This window comes from Meleagris gallopavo, chromosome Z, assembly GCF_905368555.1.
Source record: "Meleagris gallopavo chromosome Z, MGAL_WU_HG_1.1, whole genome shotgun sequence".
Lineage (NCBI taxonomy): Eukaryota > Metazoa > Chordata > Aves > Galliformes > Phasianidae > Meleagris > Meleagris gallopavo.
In genome coordinates, this window is record NC_139435.1 from 52,034,182 (window position 1) to 52,051,353 (window position 17,172).

Consider the following 17,172-nt stretch of genomic DNA (forward strand, 5'->3'; position numbering starts at 1 on the left):
TACTGTCTGGACATCTGAATTGCAGCATTTGTCCAATGATCCTGTACCTTGGTTCTGTAGACATGGAGATCCTCAGGAATGATTGTTTGCATGACAGATTTCCTTGATTTATTTTCATCTGTAGTCAAGATCTAAGGATAAAGTAGCAAATTCAGTTTAACAATCGTATTTGCAATAATGAAAGAAATTTTGGGGAAAAAAAGTTCACATCATTAATATACTTAGCCATTAAGATCTTTGGCTATGAAGATCAGCCTTAACACTAGAGATCCATTCTGCCAGCTACCACATTTTCCCCCGAGGTTGAAATACAATAATTCTTTCCTAAGCTAAGATGGAGTCTCTTTTGCCATAATTGTTTAAAAATGGTGTGAAAGAATCATCTCTGGGGGTTACTGGGAACTACACTTTTCAGTGTCTTTCCTCAAGGTACCTCCTCAAGAAAAGAAAAAATGTTATCTTTCATTCACACGTACATACATACACATGTATATAGAGAGACTTATGCACATGTATGATTTTGATTTTTTTTTCCATCTTCAGGCATCCTAAGTACCCTGCACTACAAAGGAACAAGCTGGGATGAGCAGGTGAGCGGCCAGAAAATATAGATGACAGCTGAAACTTCTATTGGCAAATGCCAGGTAGTGCTATAGACTGACTCGCTTTGGCTGTACGTTTCCCAGGTGAGAACATATAGAACTGGCTTTTGCATAGCAAGTCTTTGAAGGATGTCAAAATGACCTTCAAACAAACAAAACACCAGTATTTCTTTAAAATACATGCACGAGGGGTTTTCTTGTCAGAATAGTAGCTACAGCACATTAACTCATTAACACTATTCAAGCTGATAGCCTTTGGTCTCCCCCATTAATCAAGATCACTCAGTGTCAAAAGCCCAAAAAGCAGCTACAGTTTGCCACATGACTTTAGCAAAAGTTATTTTAATTAACTGGAGAATGAGCAAGGGTAAAGCCTGGGTTAACCTGGGTTATGTTAGTGGTGAATAGCCTAAGGGAATTCATTGTCAAGGAAGTATCAGCTGACTGACCTCTAGGCTATGGCATCACTCTAGTATAGGCCATGCTGTGCTCTGTCCCATGAAGTCTGGACCAGTAACCTGCACAAGTGAGGGCTGAAATCAAGAGGTACTTTGAATATGACCTCTGTGGGGCCAGAGAAAGCCTTGTGAAGATATGGTAGGGCTGAGAGGTGAACAGGCTTGTGCAGTATGATCACAGAGAATGGGATCCAACAGCTCCAGTAAGCTTCAAGTTACACATTCCTAAGTTGCACCAAAACAATGGCCACAATCATCACACCAGGCTTCCAAACAGGAGTCTCTGTCTAGTTCTCCACATCTCTGCCCTTCAGCCACAGAATTTCAAAGCCTTCCTTCCTTCCTCCTCCCTGCTGACAGTTGTTCATTGGTTTTTACACATGCAAAAGGAGCTGTACTACAAAACTGCAAAACTGATAGCAGGCGATCTATTCTGCTGCTCCTATCCTGTCCCTGACCCGGCTTCTCCCATCCAGAATCATTTTAACCTTCTACATATTGTCTCCATTCTTGTTCACATTTCTTTCCTGCACCATAAATTCTCCATCAAGTCACCAAATTCAGCCTGCTTGCTCGTGCTTGAGTACCAACCTTGCATTTAGCCATATATTTTTTTATTCTGTAACTTGTTTTATCCATTTCAAAACCTTCCAAATGTTTGCCAATACCTTTTCTTTTGTGAATCCTGTCTGAATGTATGCTTCCACACACATTTATCGTAGTGATAATTTAAAAGGTCTAGAGAATATTTTCATCTGCCTACTGAGCGAGTAACCAACAGTAAAAGACAAGTCTGTAATGATTTCCATTTACTCCAGCTTAGAAAACTGACACTGCTGAAAATCAAGAAATGGATTTGCAAAACCACAAAGAAGCTCCAAGAATTCCACTCCATGATAAAATGAGCAGAGCGGGGCTGCCTCTTGGAGATCATTCTGCAAAATCTCATTGAAAATGGGAACCATTTCTTTGCCCGAATTAAGGCTCAGACAACAAGGCTGCTTCCCACTGAAACTCCCCCCACAGTTCAACTGAGACCCAAGGAAAACAGATACAACTGTAAATCAGAGTGTCTGATTTGGGGTTCAGATTTGCTCATTCATTTAGTTGCTTTCTGGACATCTTGTCAGATAACCTAGAAAAGGAATTAAAGGAAAGCATGAAGCTATTTGATACACAAGGTGAAAAAAACAAATATTTTAAGTATTTTTACCAATACAAGCTATGGGATGAAAGGACTGAGAGCAGCCCTGCCGGAAAAGATGTGGGGGTACTGGTGGATGGGAAGTTGAACACAAGACAGCAATGTGCCCGCACAGCCCAGAAGGCCAACCAAATTCTTTAAAGGCCCCTTCCAACTCTAAGGACTGTGATTTCAGGGAAATTTGAGAGTAGGAGTCAAAAGTGGTGAACGTGAGAAAAGAAACAGCTGGAAGCTGAGGTGGCATTTGTTTTCAGCAGAAAGGAAAGAAATAAATGAAGCAACACAAGAGTTTGTGGTCATGTTGGTACAGATATCTCTCTGCAGAATGTGATAGAGTTGCAGGAAAATTAATACCTATTTCTTAGCTACTAAGAAATAAGTGCTAGAATATAGGCTGAAAGAATATAGGACTTTTAGTTTTTAAGAAAGTTGTGGACAAATACTTGAAAGCCCATTTTCTTCTATGACCTCTAGAGAGTCAGAGAGTTTTGTCAGCTCTCTTGCAGTACACAATCAAAACAGTGATGCTGGATCCGGCCAAAACTCCCCCTAGCTCTGCACCCTATTTCTGACATTGATCAGAAGCAGACTCCATATGAAATAACACAGGAATAATTCAGCACACAATGGTGCTTCTCATGCTGAGGCTTCCCATTTTCCAGGAAGTGTAATAGGGATTGTTTAATTTATATTACTGTAAATACTGGAATTCTGTACTTCTCTGTCATCCAAACGGCACAAAAGTTTTTCCTGGTATACAGAAGGCACATTCTTTGTTGCATTTTGTGCCCACTGCCTCTTGTCCTGTCACTGGGTGAAAAGAGCCTAACTGCATCGACACCATTAGTTACTTACATGCGCTGATAAAACCTCCCTGAGCCTTCCTGTCTCAAGGCTGAGCATTCCCAGCTCTCTCACTCCTTCAGTATTAGGAGAGGAGTCCAGTTCCCTAAGACATCTTCACAGCCCTTTGTCGAATTCTCTGTTATGTCCTTGTCTCTCTTGCACCAGACAGCCAAGAACTGGACTCTTTATCTCAAGTATAGCCTCACTTACACTGAGTAGTGAGGAAAAATCACCTCTGTTGACCTGTTAGTGGCATTTGCCTAATATAATTGAGAACAGTATGAGCCTTTTTTGTGATAAGGACACATTGCTGATTCATATTCAAGTTGGTGTCCACCAGGACTCCTAGGCCTTTCCTGCAGAGCTGCTTTCCAGCTGGATAGCCTCCAGCATGTCCTAGTGCTTGGAGTTATTCCTCCCCAGGTGCAGCTTCTTGCATTTAAGCTTGTTGAATGCAATGAATAAGTTTCTTTTTATTCCATTTCTTCAGCCTGTTGCTATACCTTTGGATGGCAGCACGGCCCTCTGGCACCACTCCTTCCAGTTTTGTGGCTATGCATCTCTTTCATCTGAATTTAGAGCATGCTCTAAGAATGTACTCAGTAGATCTCAAGCTCACTGTATAATCGTCACAGAACATGATCAAATGGTACCTGAAATTCACAGTTTGGGAAATTCCTAGCGATATCAGTAGAAAATGGACTATAACTGGGCAGGCGTAATCAGTCAGCAGAATAAAACCATCACTGTCATCTTGACATTGCTGCCAGTAATGAACCAGCATTGCTCATTCTTCATCCCTGTGTTGATTGCAGTATATAAAAATAAAAATAAAAGATAAGTAAATAAGCTGCAAAATACTTCTGCTATTTTACATGTGTTGAAGTCAAGAATGATAGAATGGCTTGGGTTGAAATGGACCTTTCAGGTCATCTAGTTCCAACCCTCCTGCTATAAGTAGGGACTCCTCCGGCCAGACCAGGTTGCTCAGAGCCCCATCCAGCCTGGCCTTGAATTCTTCCAGGAGGGGATATCCACAACCACTCTGGGCAATCTGTTTCTATGTCTCACTATCCCCACAGTTAAGAATTCCTTCCTAATTTCTAGTCTAAATCTACCCTCTTCCAGCTTAAAGCTATTTCCTCTCATCCTGTCACTACATACCCTTATAAAAAGTCCCTCCCCAGTTTTCCTGTAGGCCCCCTTCTAGTACTGGAAGGCCACTATAAGGTCTCCATGGAACCTTTTCTCTTCTAGGCTGAAAAGCCCCAGCTCCCTCAGCCTGTCCTTGGATGGGAGGTGCTCCAGCCCCTGATCATCTTTGTGGATCTCCTCTGGTCAATGTCCTTCTTGTATTGGGGGCCCCAGAACTGGACACAGTACTCCAGGTGGGGTCTCACAAGAGGAGAGGAGAGTGGCAGAGTCACCTCCTTCAACCTGCTGGTCATGCTTTTTGTGATGAAGTCCAGGATACACTTGGCCTTCTGGGCCGCAAGCACACATTGCCAGCTCATGTTGAGTCTTTCATCAACACACACTCCCAAATCCTTCTCCTCAGGGCTGCTCTCAAGCCATTACCTGCCCAGTCAGTATTTGTGCTTTGGATTACCCCAACAGAGATGCAGCACCTTGCACTTGGCCTTGTTGAACTTCATGAGGTTGACATGGGCCCATTTCTCAAGCTTCTTGAGGTCCCAGGTCCAGTCACTGTAGAAATATTCTTCACCCACCAAAGAAGACACCTAAAAAAAATGTTTCCCCTGTACTTGCAGAAACTAAAATGCTCCCTGGAGAAGCCTAACATAAACCCTTCAAACTGTTTTCTGAGGCTGTCCTGTATTCATCAGTTATAAGGAGAGACTAATCTTCCAGCAATTTCCTGCCTAAAGTTTGGATATACTCAATAAATCTTTAGAGCACAAAGTGAAAAGTATTTCTATTTGCTGAACTCTTTTCCACTGTATATCTCTCCATCTGCTTCATGTTTTCCTTGTTTGTTTTAACTGAAGAAGGAGAAGAATAGCATTTTTTCCTATTTCTATTAAATAAAAAAAAAAAAGGAAATTAAATGAAACATCAGTTAAATAGGCATTTGCAGCCTATCTGTAGCGTAAGATTCTTTGTTCTTGATGCTCTGCTTTCATACTTTCTCTGTCTGCTTCTGGGTTGATTGAGATCCTCACTCGACACTGTTCTAAAGCACAGCTTTACAGCCACTAGCAGCATGCAATACATTCTCAAGAAACTATGCAACGCAGTATCCTGAGTATCATTTGAAGGTTTACTCCCTCACACATTTCACCGTATGAGAAATACACATACATTTAAAATATTATAGCCTAAATTGAATGCAGAAAGACATTTTTGCTTTGCTTCTTTTAGGGGAACAGATGAACAGTAGTTTTATGAAGAGGCTGCCCTCCACGTGAGAACACAGTCCTGCTGGCTGCTTAGCCGTGCTGTAACTTGAGACACATTACTATTCAGCAACGAAATGGAACAAAGACTTCACACTTCCACCCACATTTATTCCTATAGAGCACAAATACAATTCAGAAAGCACCGAATTTCAGATTTTCGGGTTTTCTACTTATAAAACAGGTAGAATTTTGTCCAAAAAGTATCTAAACCAAGATCTACCTGCATCTGTTCTGGAAATCTTTGGGTCTCATCTTCTTGTTCACTTTGCAGGTCTGACAAGTAGGAGCTAAACGCCAGCAGGAAATGAATGAACATAATACTTCTTTTTTTTTCCAAAATTCTATAAATCAGACATTTCCTAAACAGGAGGCTTGTACAATCTGCTGTGAAGACTGAACCCTCGCGGTTACTGCGTGTACAACACTGCCCTCCTCTGTAGGAAACCGGCAGCTCCTCAGCTGCTACACTTCCTCTGAAGGCCTTCTAAGCAAAGTAGTTCCCTCCAGTGTTTGAAAAACTCTTCAAATAGAAGACACGAAAGCATCATACAGAAATACATCCTGAAGCGTTAAGGATGGATCTGCCACTGCAGCCCACTTCACTGATGTTAAGCAATGAACTGCCAAAGGACTAAGCAGTGTTTACAAATAGTTGTTGTCAACAGAATGAAACACTGCCAAAGCATGGAAAGGAAGTAAGATGTCCCTAATGGCACTCAGGAAGAGGATGAGAGGCTTTATCACAGCTGTGAAACTTCTTAAGATGAATTCAAATCAATAAAATTAGGTGAAGAGAATTGAAAGAAGGAATGGAATTAAGGTAAGGGAGCACTAAAGCAGGCTAAGGAAAATTTAAAAGAAAGCAGATAAGGGTGACTGAAATGATAAGACTTTGGAAATGAGAATTAAAAACACAGCAAAACAAGTTTGTTGGATGCTAGCAACTATTCTTTTTCTTGTGCTCTGCTACTTGTCAAAGCTGCCTGCAGAAAGGTTTTTGAAACTGCAACCAAAAAAGAGAAGAACCATAGAAACATCCCTGTTAAGAAGAACAAGCACAACTCAAACAAACAGTAGAATCAGCAATGCTTAATTTGGAAAGAGTGTAACTAGTGCAAGGCAGCTGGGAGTCGCAAAGAAAGTATCGCCACATTATGTCTCATAATGTCTTCATTTTAAAGTTTTCATCAGCTGTACCTGCAAAATAGCTCCTATACGCGCATAAGTCAAGTTGTAACACCTCTTGCGCTTGGCATCAGCTGCAGCAGAGTGGCAGGGGGTAGCCAGCACTGCCTTCCAGCAGACACGCCAGGCCCACAACCGCTGGCACCTCTTTTGTTTTCTATAGCTTTGGCACTGCTATCTCTGGAGTGGCTAATTACAGGATAGCTTTTACAGTATCCCATCTCTCTTTTACAGGAGTACACAAAAGAAAATACATGATGGTGGATTACACATCCAAAATTTAAAATGGCAAATGCTTTCAGTCCAGTATCCTCCATACTGGACTGTTGCAGCTCAATATTTGAGGAAACGCAGACCTCTGAAGACTGAGAGACACTTCACTTTGATCCAAAATCACAAACAGATTTTGTATATGGCTGTGTGTCATAAGCCTTGTTGGGGACTTGCTTCTGTTACTTGACAAATTCACATAGAAGTACAGCACTCAGGCTGTCATGCAAACAGTGCTGAAAGTATACAAAGAACGAAGGCAGTGAACATGTGCATTTGCTCTGTGGGAACTTGCCATCACCAACATTCTGCCATAGCGAAACTGAAAGGGATTGCTGTTGAATGACCAAGTGATCAATCTTGTATGGTGAACGTCTCAGTAGCCCATCAGAAGAATGTCAAATCTTTGGATTATTTTAACTGTACTCTCTCACAAATACTTTGTTTTCACTGAATGCAATAAGAGAGAAAGAAGGAAAATCTTCAGTGCTTTAGAATACTCAGACTCAGCGGGATGATGGTAAATAAATATATGTACAAATATTTATCTTTGTTCTGATATTTCTGTAAGCAACAATTCATTTTATGCAGAAGCCTGGGCAGCGTGCAAAACTGTATTGCATTTGTGATTGTTTACAAAAGCATAAAGTTTCCCAATGATTGTTAAGCTTTCTGCCTTGGAGCTGTTTTGCTGCAAAGCTTACTGCCTTGAAAATGTATAGAATATGTAGTTGCATTATTTACCAACAACTTCAACTCACTACATAAACCTAAGTAAATTAAAGGGTATGCTATATAACAAAGTACTGTATTGCTGTAATTGTTTAATTTATTCCAAGATATGGGAATTTGGTAGAATTTGCAACCTAAGTAGCAAATTTCTGAATAACAGCTTTCATTTACTTCAAAAGATTCAGGAAAAAATAGGTCTTTCTTTTAAAAAGTACATTTGTAGGCAATCAGGCAATTCCACAATTAGAAGGATGCTATGTTGGCAGAGGTGAAATGTTCTGCTCAGCTTCATCCTGAAGACATGTGTCAGCATTGACTAGAAAGATCTGATCTCACAAAATAGTGTTTATTCAGCCCTTCTCTTTAATACCAGATGAGTTCAGTTAGCCCAGAGTAGGAGGGTGGTTTTGGTCACAGACAATGGGTACCAAGATTCATTTCTGAGACTACAAAACACTGAACAGCATATGAAGTCTTCAGTTTCCAAACCCTATGAGGCATTTGCAAGGCATTTATAAGTTTAGGTTTTACATTTTATTCAACTCTTGTATCTATGAATTCAAACTCACTTTGTCTTGGTTTTTGTCATAACTTAAAAGTCAAAATAATATAAAAAGAAGAAATAATTTTCCTATTCAATTAATTGTATGGCTTTGAATTCTCTACTTTTGCAGAATTCCAAAAGGTATCTGTATAGGAACTGTTGATCACAGCCTGAACCTTTGATTGACCACCTGAGGCAAGCAATGAGTCAGCTGTGGGAGCACAGGCTCCACCTCTCCTAGACCCCATTTAAGTGCTGATGGCCACTGAGGAAGAATCTTTTTCTGGAGATTGCTCCTTGTGGAGTTTTCTGTGAGCCTATGACACTGGTGAGCATTGCCATTTATTTTGCTTATCTTACCATCTTGATAGTCTTACTAAAACCTAACCTCTGTATACCTACTGAATATACAGCTATTGATTGTACTATGACTTATGATCTTATTAAAAGTGAAATCTAACCAACTCATGAAAACACAGGGATACCTATATGGGGCCTGCATGGTCCTCTATTTCCACTTATGTTAATAAAACAAAACTGATTTATGCTAGCAAAGGATCTAGATTGACTAAAATCTGCTATGCTTTCATCCAACAGAAATCCAACAGAGAGAAAGAGATGGATTTGTGCTCCAAGAAGACAGAACAAACTGTAGGCAATAAATTGGCTGCAGGGATGGGTAACTAAAATTAGCAAATTACAGTCATGCATTCACACATATGACTGTATGAAAGTATTGAATGGACATTGCTAGCACTGCTTCTCAAGCATCATGTAACAGCTAGTTGTCTTTTGTTTCTTCCTTTCTTGAATATCAGGACAAAATTTGCTGCCCCTACTTGATCGGATCTCTCCAAATTCCCACAACCTTGGAAAAATAATAGGGATAGATCTTGCAAAGACTGCAAGCAATTCTTTGAGTACTCTGGGATGAATTTCTTGTGCCAAATCAGCAGGACACGACCTATATGGGCAGAGTTTCTAAATCTGCATCTCTTGTATATATTTGTTTTTACTGTTTTTAGATGGCACAGTTACCCTTCAGTGTCCCAACACTGGCCAAAGTACACTTCCTTACAAAAAAATATATGTATATACAACTTCCCTAGATAGCCACAGTACAATTGCCACTTGCTTGCAACAGCCATTCCTAGATTTGAAAGAATTAAGTTATCACAAGGATACCTAATACTATCAATTCATGTGCGATCTACTGTAAAAGCAGATAGAACAACTTGCCTTTTGACACTGAAAAAAAATTGCAATTAAATGCTCTTTACAGCCCATCTCACACTGGTAAATGCTGCTAATCACGAGAGTTTAATTGAGCCAATATCTCATGTGTATTCATTTTAGACATAATTAATCTATTTTTCTATGCAAGCAGGACAACATCCACTCACTTCTTTCTGATGAAAAGAAATAAATTCCTTCTAGAACCCCCTTAGATGAGATAAGAGTTTTCTTCCATTAGGAAATAGCTGTAAAAATTCAGAGTGAAACTGGCTCAACTAAGCAAGATGTAGAGCATGAACTAACAGATACTCAAGCTTTTTCCAATTAAAATTTTAACCTCAGAGAATTTGTAACAGAACTCAAGAGAAATCTGAAGAATGAATTTGACTCAGTTGTTCAATGCATTGTTCGCTACATAACTTCTGCATTACTTAATTTTAAGCTTGATCTTTATCAAATACATGCTGTTTCCCTTCAACTGCCAAAAACAGATTAAAATATGTAGGGGATACTGGTGGATGACAGCTGGATATGAGCCTCAATGTGACCTCATGGCCCAGAAAACCAACCTTATACTGGGCTGCAACAAAAGAAGCATGGCCAGCAGGGCAAGGGATGTGATCTTGCTCCTCTGCACTGGCCTCACCTGGGGTACTGCATCCAGTCCTCAGTACAGGAGAGGCACGGACCTGTTGGAGTGCATCCAGAGGAGCGCCACATAAATGATCCAAGGGATGGAACACCTCTCCTGTGAGGGAAAGGCTGAGAGAGCTGAGGCTGTTCAGCCTGGAGAAGAGAAGCTGCAAAGTGACTTGATACGGACCTTTCAGTATCTAAAGGGGAGATACAGGAAAAAAGACGACAGACTCTTTAGCAGTGTCTGTGGTAACAGAAAAACAGAAATGGTTTCAAGCTTAAAGAGGGTAGATTTAGATTGGATATAAGGAAGATGTCTTTTACAGTGAGGGTGCTGAGGCACTGGCATGGGTTGCCTAGTAATGTGGTGGACGCCCCATCCCTGGAGACATTCATGATCAGGCTGGATGGGCTCTGAGTACCTGATGGAGCTGTGGGCCTCCCTCTTCAGTGCAAGGGAGTTGGACCAGATGGTCTTTAAAGGTCTCTTCCAACTCAAGTGATTCTACGACTTCATGATTCTATGAAAACAAATTTGAAAGTCTAAGTGCATCATTAATAGCATAGGTTTAAAATAAAAATGAATAAATCATGTTCATTTTGATCAGAGTATACCTTTACGTGAACCATACTTTTGTGATTAAGAACCAGGAAACATAGACATAAAAGAGAACTCTATTTCTTTTTGCATTGAATTAAGCCAACTTTCAGTATCAGAAAATGATCTCAGATGCTGTCTCCTCAAGTATGTGAGGTACTTCCCCATTGTACAGGCAAGCCTACAGCTACATTCAGTCACACTTGAATTTTTAATGCCAAAATAAATGCAAATCACTTTCCCAATCCAATGAGAGATATTTAAATTTTCCTGTAACCTTTTTAAAGCTGTATTTTCTTTTTTTCTACTGTATGAAAAATGACTTGCACTAGTTCAGAAGCAGCTGTGTGTTTTTGGACCTGTCATTCATTTGCAGCATTGTGTATTCACAGCTTAATTACCAGGTCATAGTCTGGCCGCTTTACAAAGTTAACTTGCTGGAATATCTAAAGCTTTGACAGAATTCTGCACAATGAGAAAATAAATCAAAACAACTGACATTTTTTCCTTTTAGGAACTGCAGCTCTATATACCATTACTTTTATGTGAATAGTTTTTCCTTAATTGTGTAACTATGGATGGAACAGAGCCATACAGTCAAAGCCAAATGGCTCCAAGGTTCAGGATGTCAAAATGTCAGTTTTTGATAGATTACATACTTAATTGTGGAAGTTAAGATACATGTTGAAAAATTAACCTAGGTTGAAGCAATTTTATTCTATTTTTCAAGAGTTAACAACTACTGATGTGATGTAGAATGTTCCCATTTTGCTATTTATTCCAGTGTCCATTAACCTGAAGAAGGAAAGAAATGCTTAAAAAAAAAATTGTTTGGTCAAATATTAAATGTATTAAATGTAATTGTAATCTAGACCCACAGAGTTCTCACTTTCACAGAGAATGCTGTTCAGAGATAAATGCTTCTTTTCTACATACAAAACTCACCTTGCATGATTATGAAAACACAAGGCTACTAATCAGATTATGTTTAAACACCGTACTGAAGGACATGCATGTATGAATTCATGTTCTTCCAGAACTGACCAAAATCAGGAGTAGCAGACACACCCTAGATATTTTCATTCAGAAATTACACCTATTCCCCTGCTCCCTCAATTACTCTGTACTGCATCCAGTGCATTGAATAACGCTAAGCAGATCAAGCTGATCTATCTTTTCTTGTGGCTCTTCTCCATTCCTCACTGAACATTCCTATTTCTCTAAGTGTCTTCCGACTTCTGGCACATCATTCCAGGCTACATTCCTCTCTTTGCCCTCTTCTGCCAAAGCTCACTTGCCCAAACTGAGCAGATGTCTAAAAAGGAAGGAATGACTTTTGGAAGGCATTGCTAAAAACTCCATCTGTTAGGGCAGAACATCTTGGAAAGCATATGGGCACAAATGTGATTTCTTTCTGATTTTGCATAAATTGATGTTCCATGGAAACAAATTATATCTGCTGTCTTAGCAGCCCCTGCTCCCATGTCCTACTCTTTCTCTACAGACATCTATAGCAAATCTGAAGATGGCAGCTGGATGGAAGTTGCCCAGACCCATTTCAATGGCTGAGTGTGGTGTTCTACAGCAGTTAAGTTCTGAATGATGATACAATGATGAAAAGCAGATGCAGCCAAAACAGTGTGTGAGAGCAGCCGCAGGTAACTTCAGCTGATCGTGAACAAAAAGAGAGTTTAGAGCTAGGAATACTACATAATATAGATCGACTTCTGACTAAAATGGATACAATTTTTTTTTTTTTTAAATTATTTGCTCTTACGCATGGCTGTTCTAACTTATAAAATCAAGTCAATCACAAAAGGACTGAATCTGACCCCTACATGGATCATACAGCTCATTTTGACTTTTGCAGTCTGCCAAGCCATGTATATTCATGATCTACCCTAGGAGGTCAACATAATACAAAAGAAAAAGCAACGCAAGCAGGCACTTCTGCTGTCTGTACCTTGACATAATTAACAAGTGTTTGAAAAGGCAGTGATGAGGACTTCACCACAGAATAACAACTATCTTAAATGGACTCAGAGACTAAATTTGTTTTAGTGTTTTTCCTTCTGTTGTCATCATCACTCCCTAAGAATGAAGTTAGCACATGTAAGCCCATCTCTGTTACACCTCATCTGGACTTTGTAAAAAGGCAAGCACTAGTTATGAGTTTCTGAGTGTGACACTGCTGAGAAGAGAATCACAGAATCACTCAATCACAGAATTGTAGGGGTTGGAAGGGACCTCCAGAGATCATCGAGACCAACCCCCCTGCCAAAGCAGGTTCCCTACACCAGGTCACACAGGTAGGCGTCCAGGCGAGACTTGAATATCTCCAGAGAAGGAGACTCCACAACCCCCCTGGGCAGCCTGTTCCAGTGCTCCGTCACCCTCACCGTGAAGAAGTTCTTACGCACATTCGTGCGAAACTTCCTGTGCTGCAGCTGATGTCCGTTTCCCCTCGTCCTGTCTCCACGTACCACTGAAAAGAGACTGGCCTCACCACTATGGCCGCCACACCTCAGATATTTATAAACCTGGATCAGGTCCCCTCTCAGTCGTCTTTTCTCAAGGCTAACCAGACCCAGTTCACTTAGCCTTTCTTCATAGGGGAGATGCTCCAGGCCCTTCACCATCTTTGTGGCCCTCCGCTGGACTCCTTCCAGGAGATCCCTGTCTTTTTTGTACTGGGGAGCCCAGAACTGGACACAGTACTCCAGATGAGGCCTTACCAGGGCAGAGTAGAGGGGGAGGATCACCTCCCTCGACCTGCTGGCCACGCTCTTCTTAATGCACCCCAGAATGCCGTTGGCCTTTTTGGCCACGAGGGCACACTGCTGGCTCATGGCCAACCTGTCGTCCACCAGGACGCCCAGGTCCCTCTCTGCAGAGCTCCTCTCCAGCAGCTCATCCCCCAGCCTGTATTGGTGCATGCAATTATTCCTCCCTAGGTGTAAGACCCTACACTTGCTTTTGTTGAACCTCATCCGGTTTCTTACTGCCCAGCTCTCCAGCCTGTCCAGGTCTCGCTGAATGGCAGCACAGCCTTCAGGCGTGTCAGCCAATCCTCCCAACTTCGTATCATCAGCAAACTTGCTGAGGGTGGCCACTATCCCCTCATCAAGGTCATTGATGAAGATGTTGAACAAGACCGGACCCAGCACAGACCCCCGGGGGACACCACTGATTACAGGTCTCCAGCCAGACTCTGCACCACCAACGACGACCCTCTGCGCTCTGCCAGTCAGCCAGTTCTCAACCCACCTCACTGTCCACTCGTCTATCCCACACTTCCTCAGCTTTGTTATAAGGATGTCGTGGGAGACAGTATCAAATGCCTTTCTAAAATCAAGGTAGACTACATCTACCCCTCTTCCCCCATCTACCCAGCATGTGACAACATCATAGAAGGCCACCAAGTTGGTCGAGCACGACCTCCCCTTGGTGAACCCATGCTGACTACTCCTGATAACCTCCTTTTCTCCCAGTTGTCTGGAGATGGTATCCAGCACAAGCTGTTCCATCACCTTTCCAGGGATGGAGGTGAGGCTGACAGGCCTACAATTACCCAGGTCTTCCTTCTTGCCCTTTTTGAAGACCGGAGTGACATTGGCTATCCTCCAGTCTTCAGGGACCTCCCCTGCTATCCAAGACCTCTCAAAAATGATGGAGAGCGGATGGAGAGTGTCCAGCTTCCCTACACAAAGCTTTCCACCTGGACTTCTGTGGGAAAACTGCTAGGCAGGCTACAGATATTTCCAAAAAGATTGGTTGTCCTGCTTCTGTACTAAATGAATATAGCAACTATGGGAACATAATCTCTAAGTATAGGAAAAAGAGAGAAAACTAAGCCTTAATATTTCATTCTCTCCTGAACCCTCAGCTTGTCTCAGCCTTATTTAGACAATCCCACTTCTGATGCACACCTTTAGGCAAACAGAATGCTTGCTCCAGAGTTCCTTTCTCAGCTCTAGCTTCTCACTTGTTTGGTTATACAGTCTGATAAGTTACACAGTTCATTCATTCTGCTCCAGGGAACCTCTCAGCCCATTATAATTATGAGCTTCATCACGGCATGTGAATATTTATGGGCACATTCCTTATCTGAGCCATCATTTCAGATTTTCTGCTTTGTTTATTTAAACATCATCTTTTTGTGAGGACTACTTCTTGTGGATTTAGATTAGACAGTATATATATTTAAAGATAAAAAAAATCATACATTCCCTAAGCCCACTGCTAATAATCATCCCCAGACACCTCCTGCAAACAGAAAAACTCAATAATAATGGCCAGTAAGAGTAATTTGATATGGAAAATATCTAAGTGACACAAAATATCATCTTAACAAGACAGCTATTGACATAGCCGGTTATTTTTTTTCTCCTCAGGAATGTTAATTATAACAAAGAAACTAGAGGAAATATATTTAGTTTCTCTCTCACCTACTAAAATTGTACTTGATGGAAGAAGCAGAAAAAATCTTCAGCTGGTTCTAAGAGCTAGTATCATATACACAAAACAAAGGAATTTTAGTCCTCTAGTCACCAGCAGGAGCTAGATATTATTCCTGAAACCCTTTCACTAAGCTCTGAAGCTGTTTTTCAGCCTTTGAAAAAATAAATAAGAATCCACTTTTTCTCCTGTAGAGAAGACCTTTGTGCTGTTTTTTGTTTTTTTTTTGGTTTTTTTTTGTTTGTTTTGTTTTGTTTTGTTATGTTTTGTTTTTCTGAAGAGTGACTAATCCATCTCTTTTTGGCATATAGAGATCCTCTTAAGTTCAACCTGAATTTATCACTCATTACTGTTTTCCAGAATAATTAAAATGCTGCCACTGTGCAACCTGCAGATGACTTAGAATCTCTACCTTAACATGTATTAAGCAGTGCATTTAAACACTTAGCATTAAAGAGGCTACACAAAAGCAGCAAGTGTTCAGGCCAACAGCAGAGCTAGTGAATGTTCCCCTTTGTTTTTTGACTCAGCCTTAATTCAGCTTGCCTAGATATGCTTCAATTTAATGCAAGCTGGAAAAATTGGCTTCATCTATCTGAAGTTCTCTTTACAAAACAGTAGGATAGTGGACAAATAAACATTTTGACAAGCACACAGGCATATAAAGGTTTTTACTGGGGACATTTTTGTCACTCTACCAGGCAGTGCTGAGAAGCACTGGTGCAATCATGTCTCAGTTCAGCCTCAAGGAATTCAAATGATCAGATAATGGCAATGAAACAAATCACAAAATCATTATAAAGAAGTGCAGCAAAAACAAACAGTGCCACCACCATAGTGGAGAGTGCAGCCACTGCTACACTTTGGCTTACCTAGAAGATGCAGACAATCTCTCACAACCTGCCCTTCTGCTCCCTGCTTGACTGCAGTGAGGCAGGAACTACAACAGAAGAACCTCAGACCAAATTATGTTTTCTACATTACTCATTATGAACATGTATTTTGTGCTGAGACAATTGTAACTTCGAGAAAAATATGATGACATATGATGAAAATACAGATGACATATGATAAAAAAAAGCCCGTTGTCATGGAAAAATTGCTTTCAGCAGTGCTTGCTACAAAATCTATAGTAAACAAAGCAACTTGACAGCAATTCCAAATCTAGAAATAAAGCACAGCAACATATTCTCTTTATGTAATTGGTTTCCCTTCCTTCTGGATGCATCCCTTGGATCATTTACAATTGCTGATATCCTCAATTTACAAGCAGGAGAGCTTCCCTGAAATTTTTTCTTACAACATCCTTATTGGATCAAGCATCCATTCTGTATCTGTTTCTACAACAGTAATAAGCAGTTGAGAATTGTCTTTATACATCTAAATGTATTCTGACATGTGCTCCACTACACTGATTTCAGCACGTTTAACACAGGATGTGCCACTTGTTGAGCTTTCTCTAACACGTTCACAATACCACACAGCAGACTGTAAAAACCTGAATCTTATTAATTTACTCCTGAATTCACTTATGCCAACTACAGCTCAGACACTGAAGAGAGTTTTTGCTCAGATAAGTCATAAACTTCGTTAGCTTTCCAAAGTGTACTGCAGACATTTCTCATTTTACTGGTCTCTCCAAGAAGCTCAACTCTTGGTCTTTATTTGGGGATGTTATTTCTTATACATGAACAGGCAACAGAGAAGGAAAACGAATTCCTCACCAGTTCAAATTTTAATTCAAGCCCAGGACACCCAAACCTAATGATTATTTCCTGTCCTTTTTCCATCGGGCAACTTTCCAGACAGTCTCTACCACTGCATGGGGCTGTTACGATCCAGGTGTGGGACCCAGCATTTAGCCTTGTTGAATGTCATGTAAGATTGGTTGCAGCCTATGCAGATCACTCTGTAGAACCTTCCTAATCTGGAGCAGATGGACAGTCTTGTCTAGCTTGGTACTGTCCACAAACTTAGTGTGAA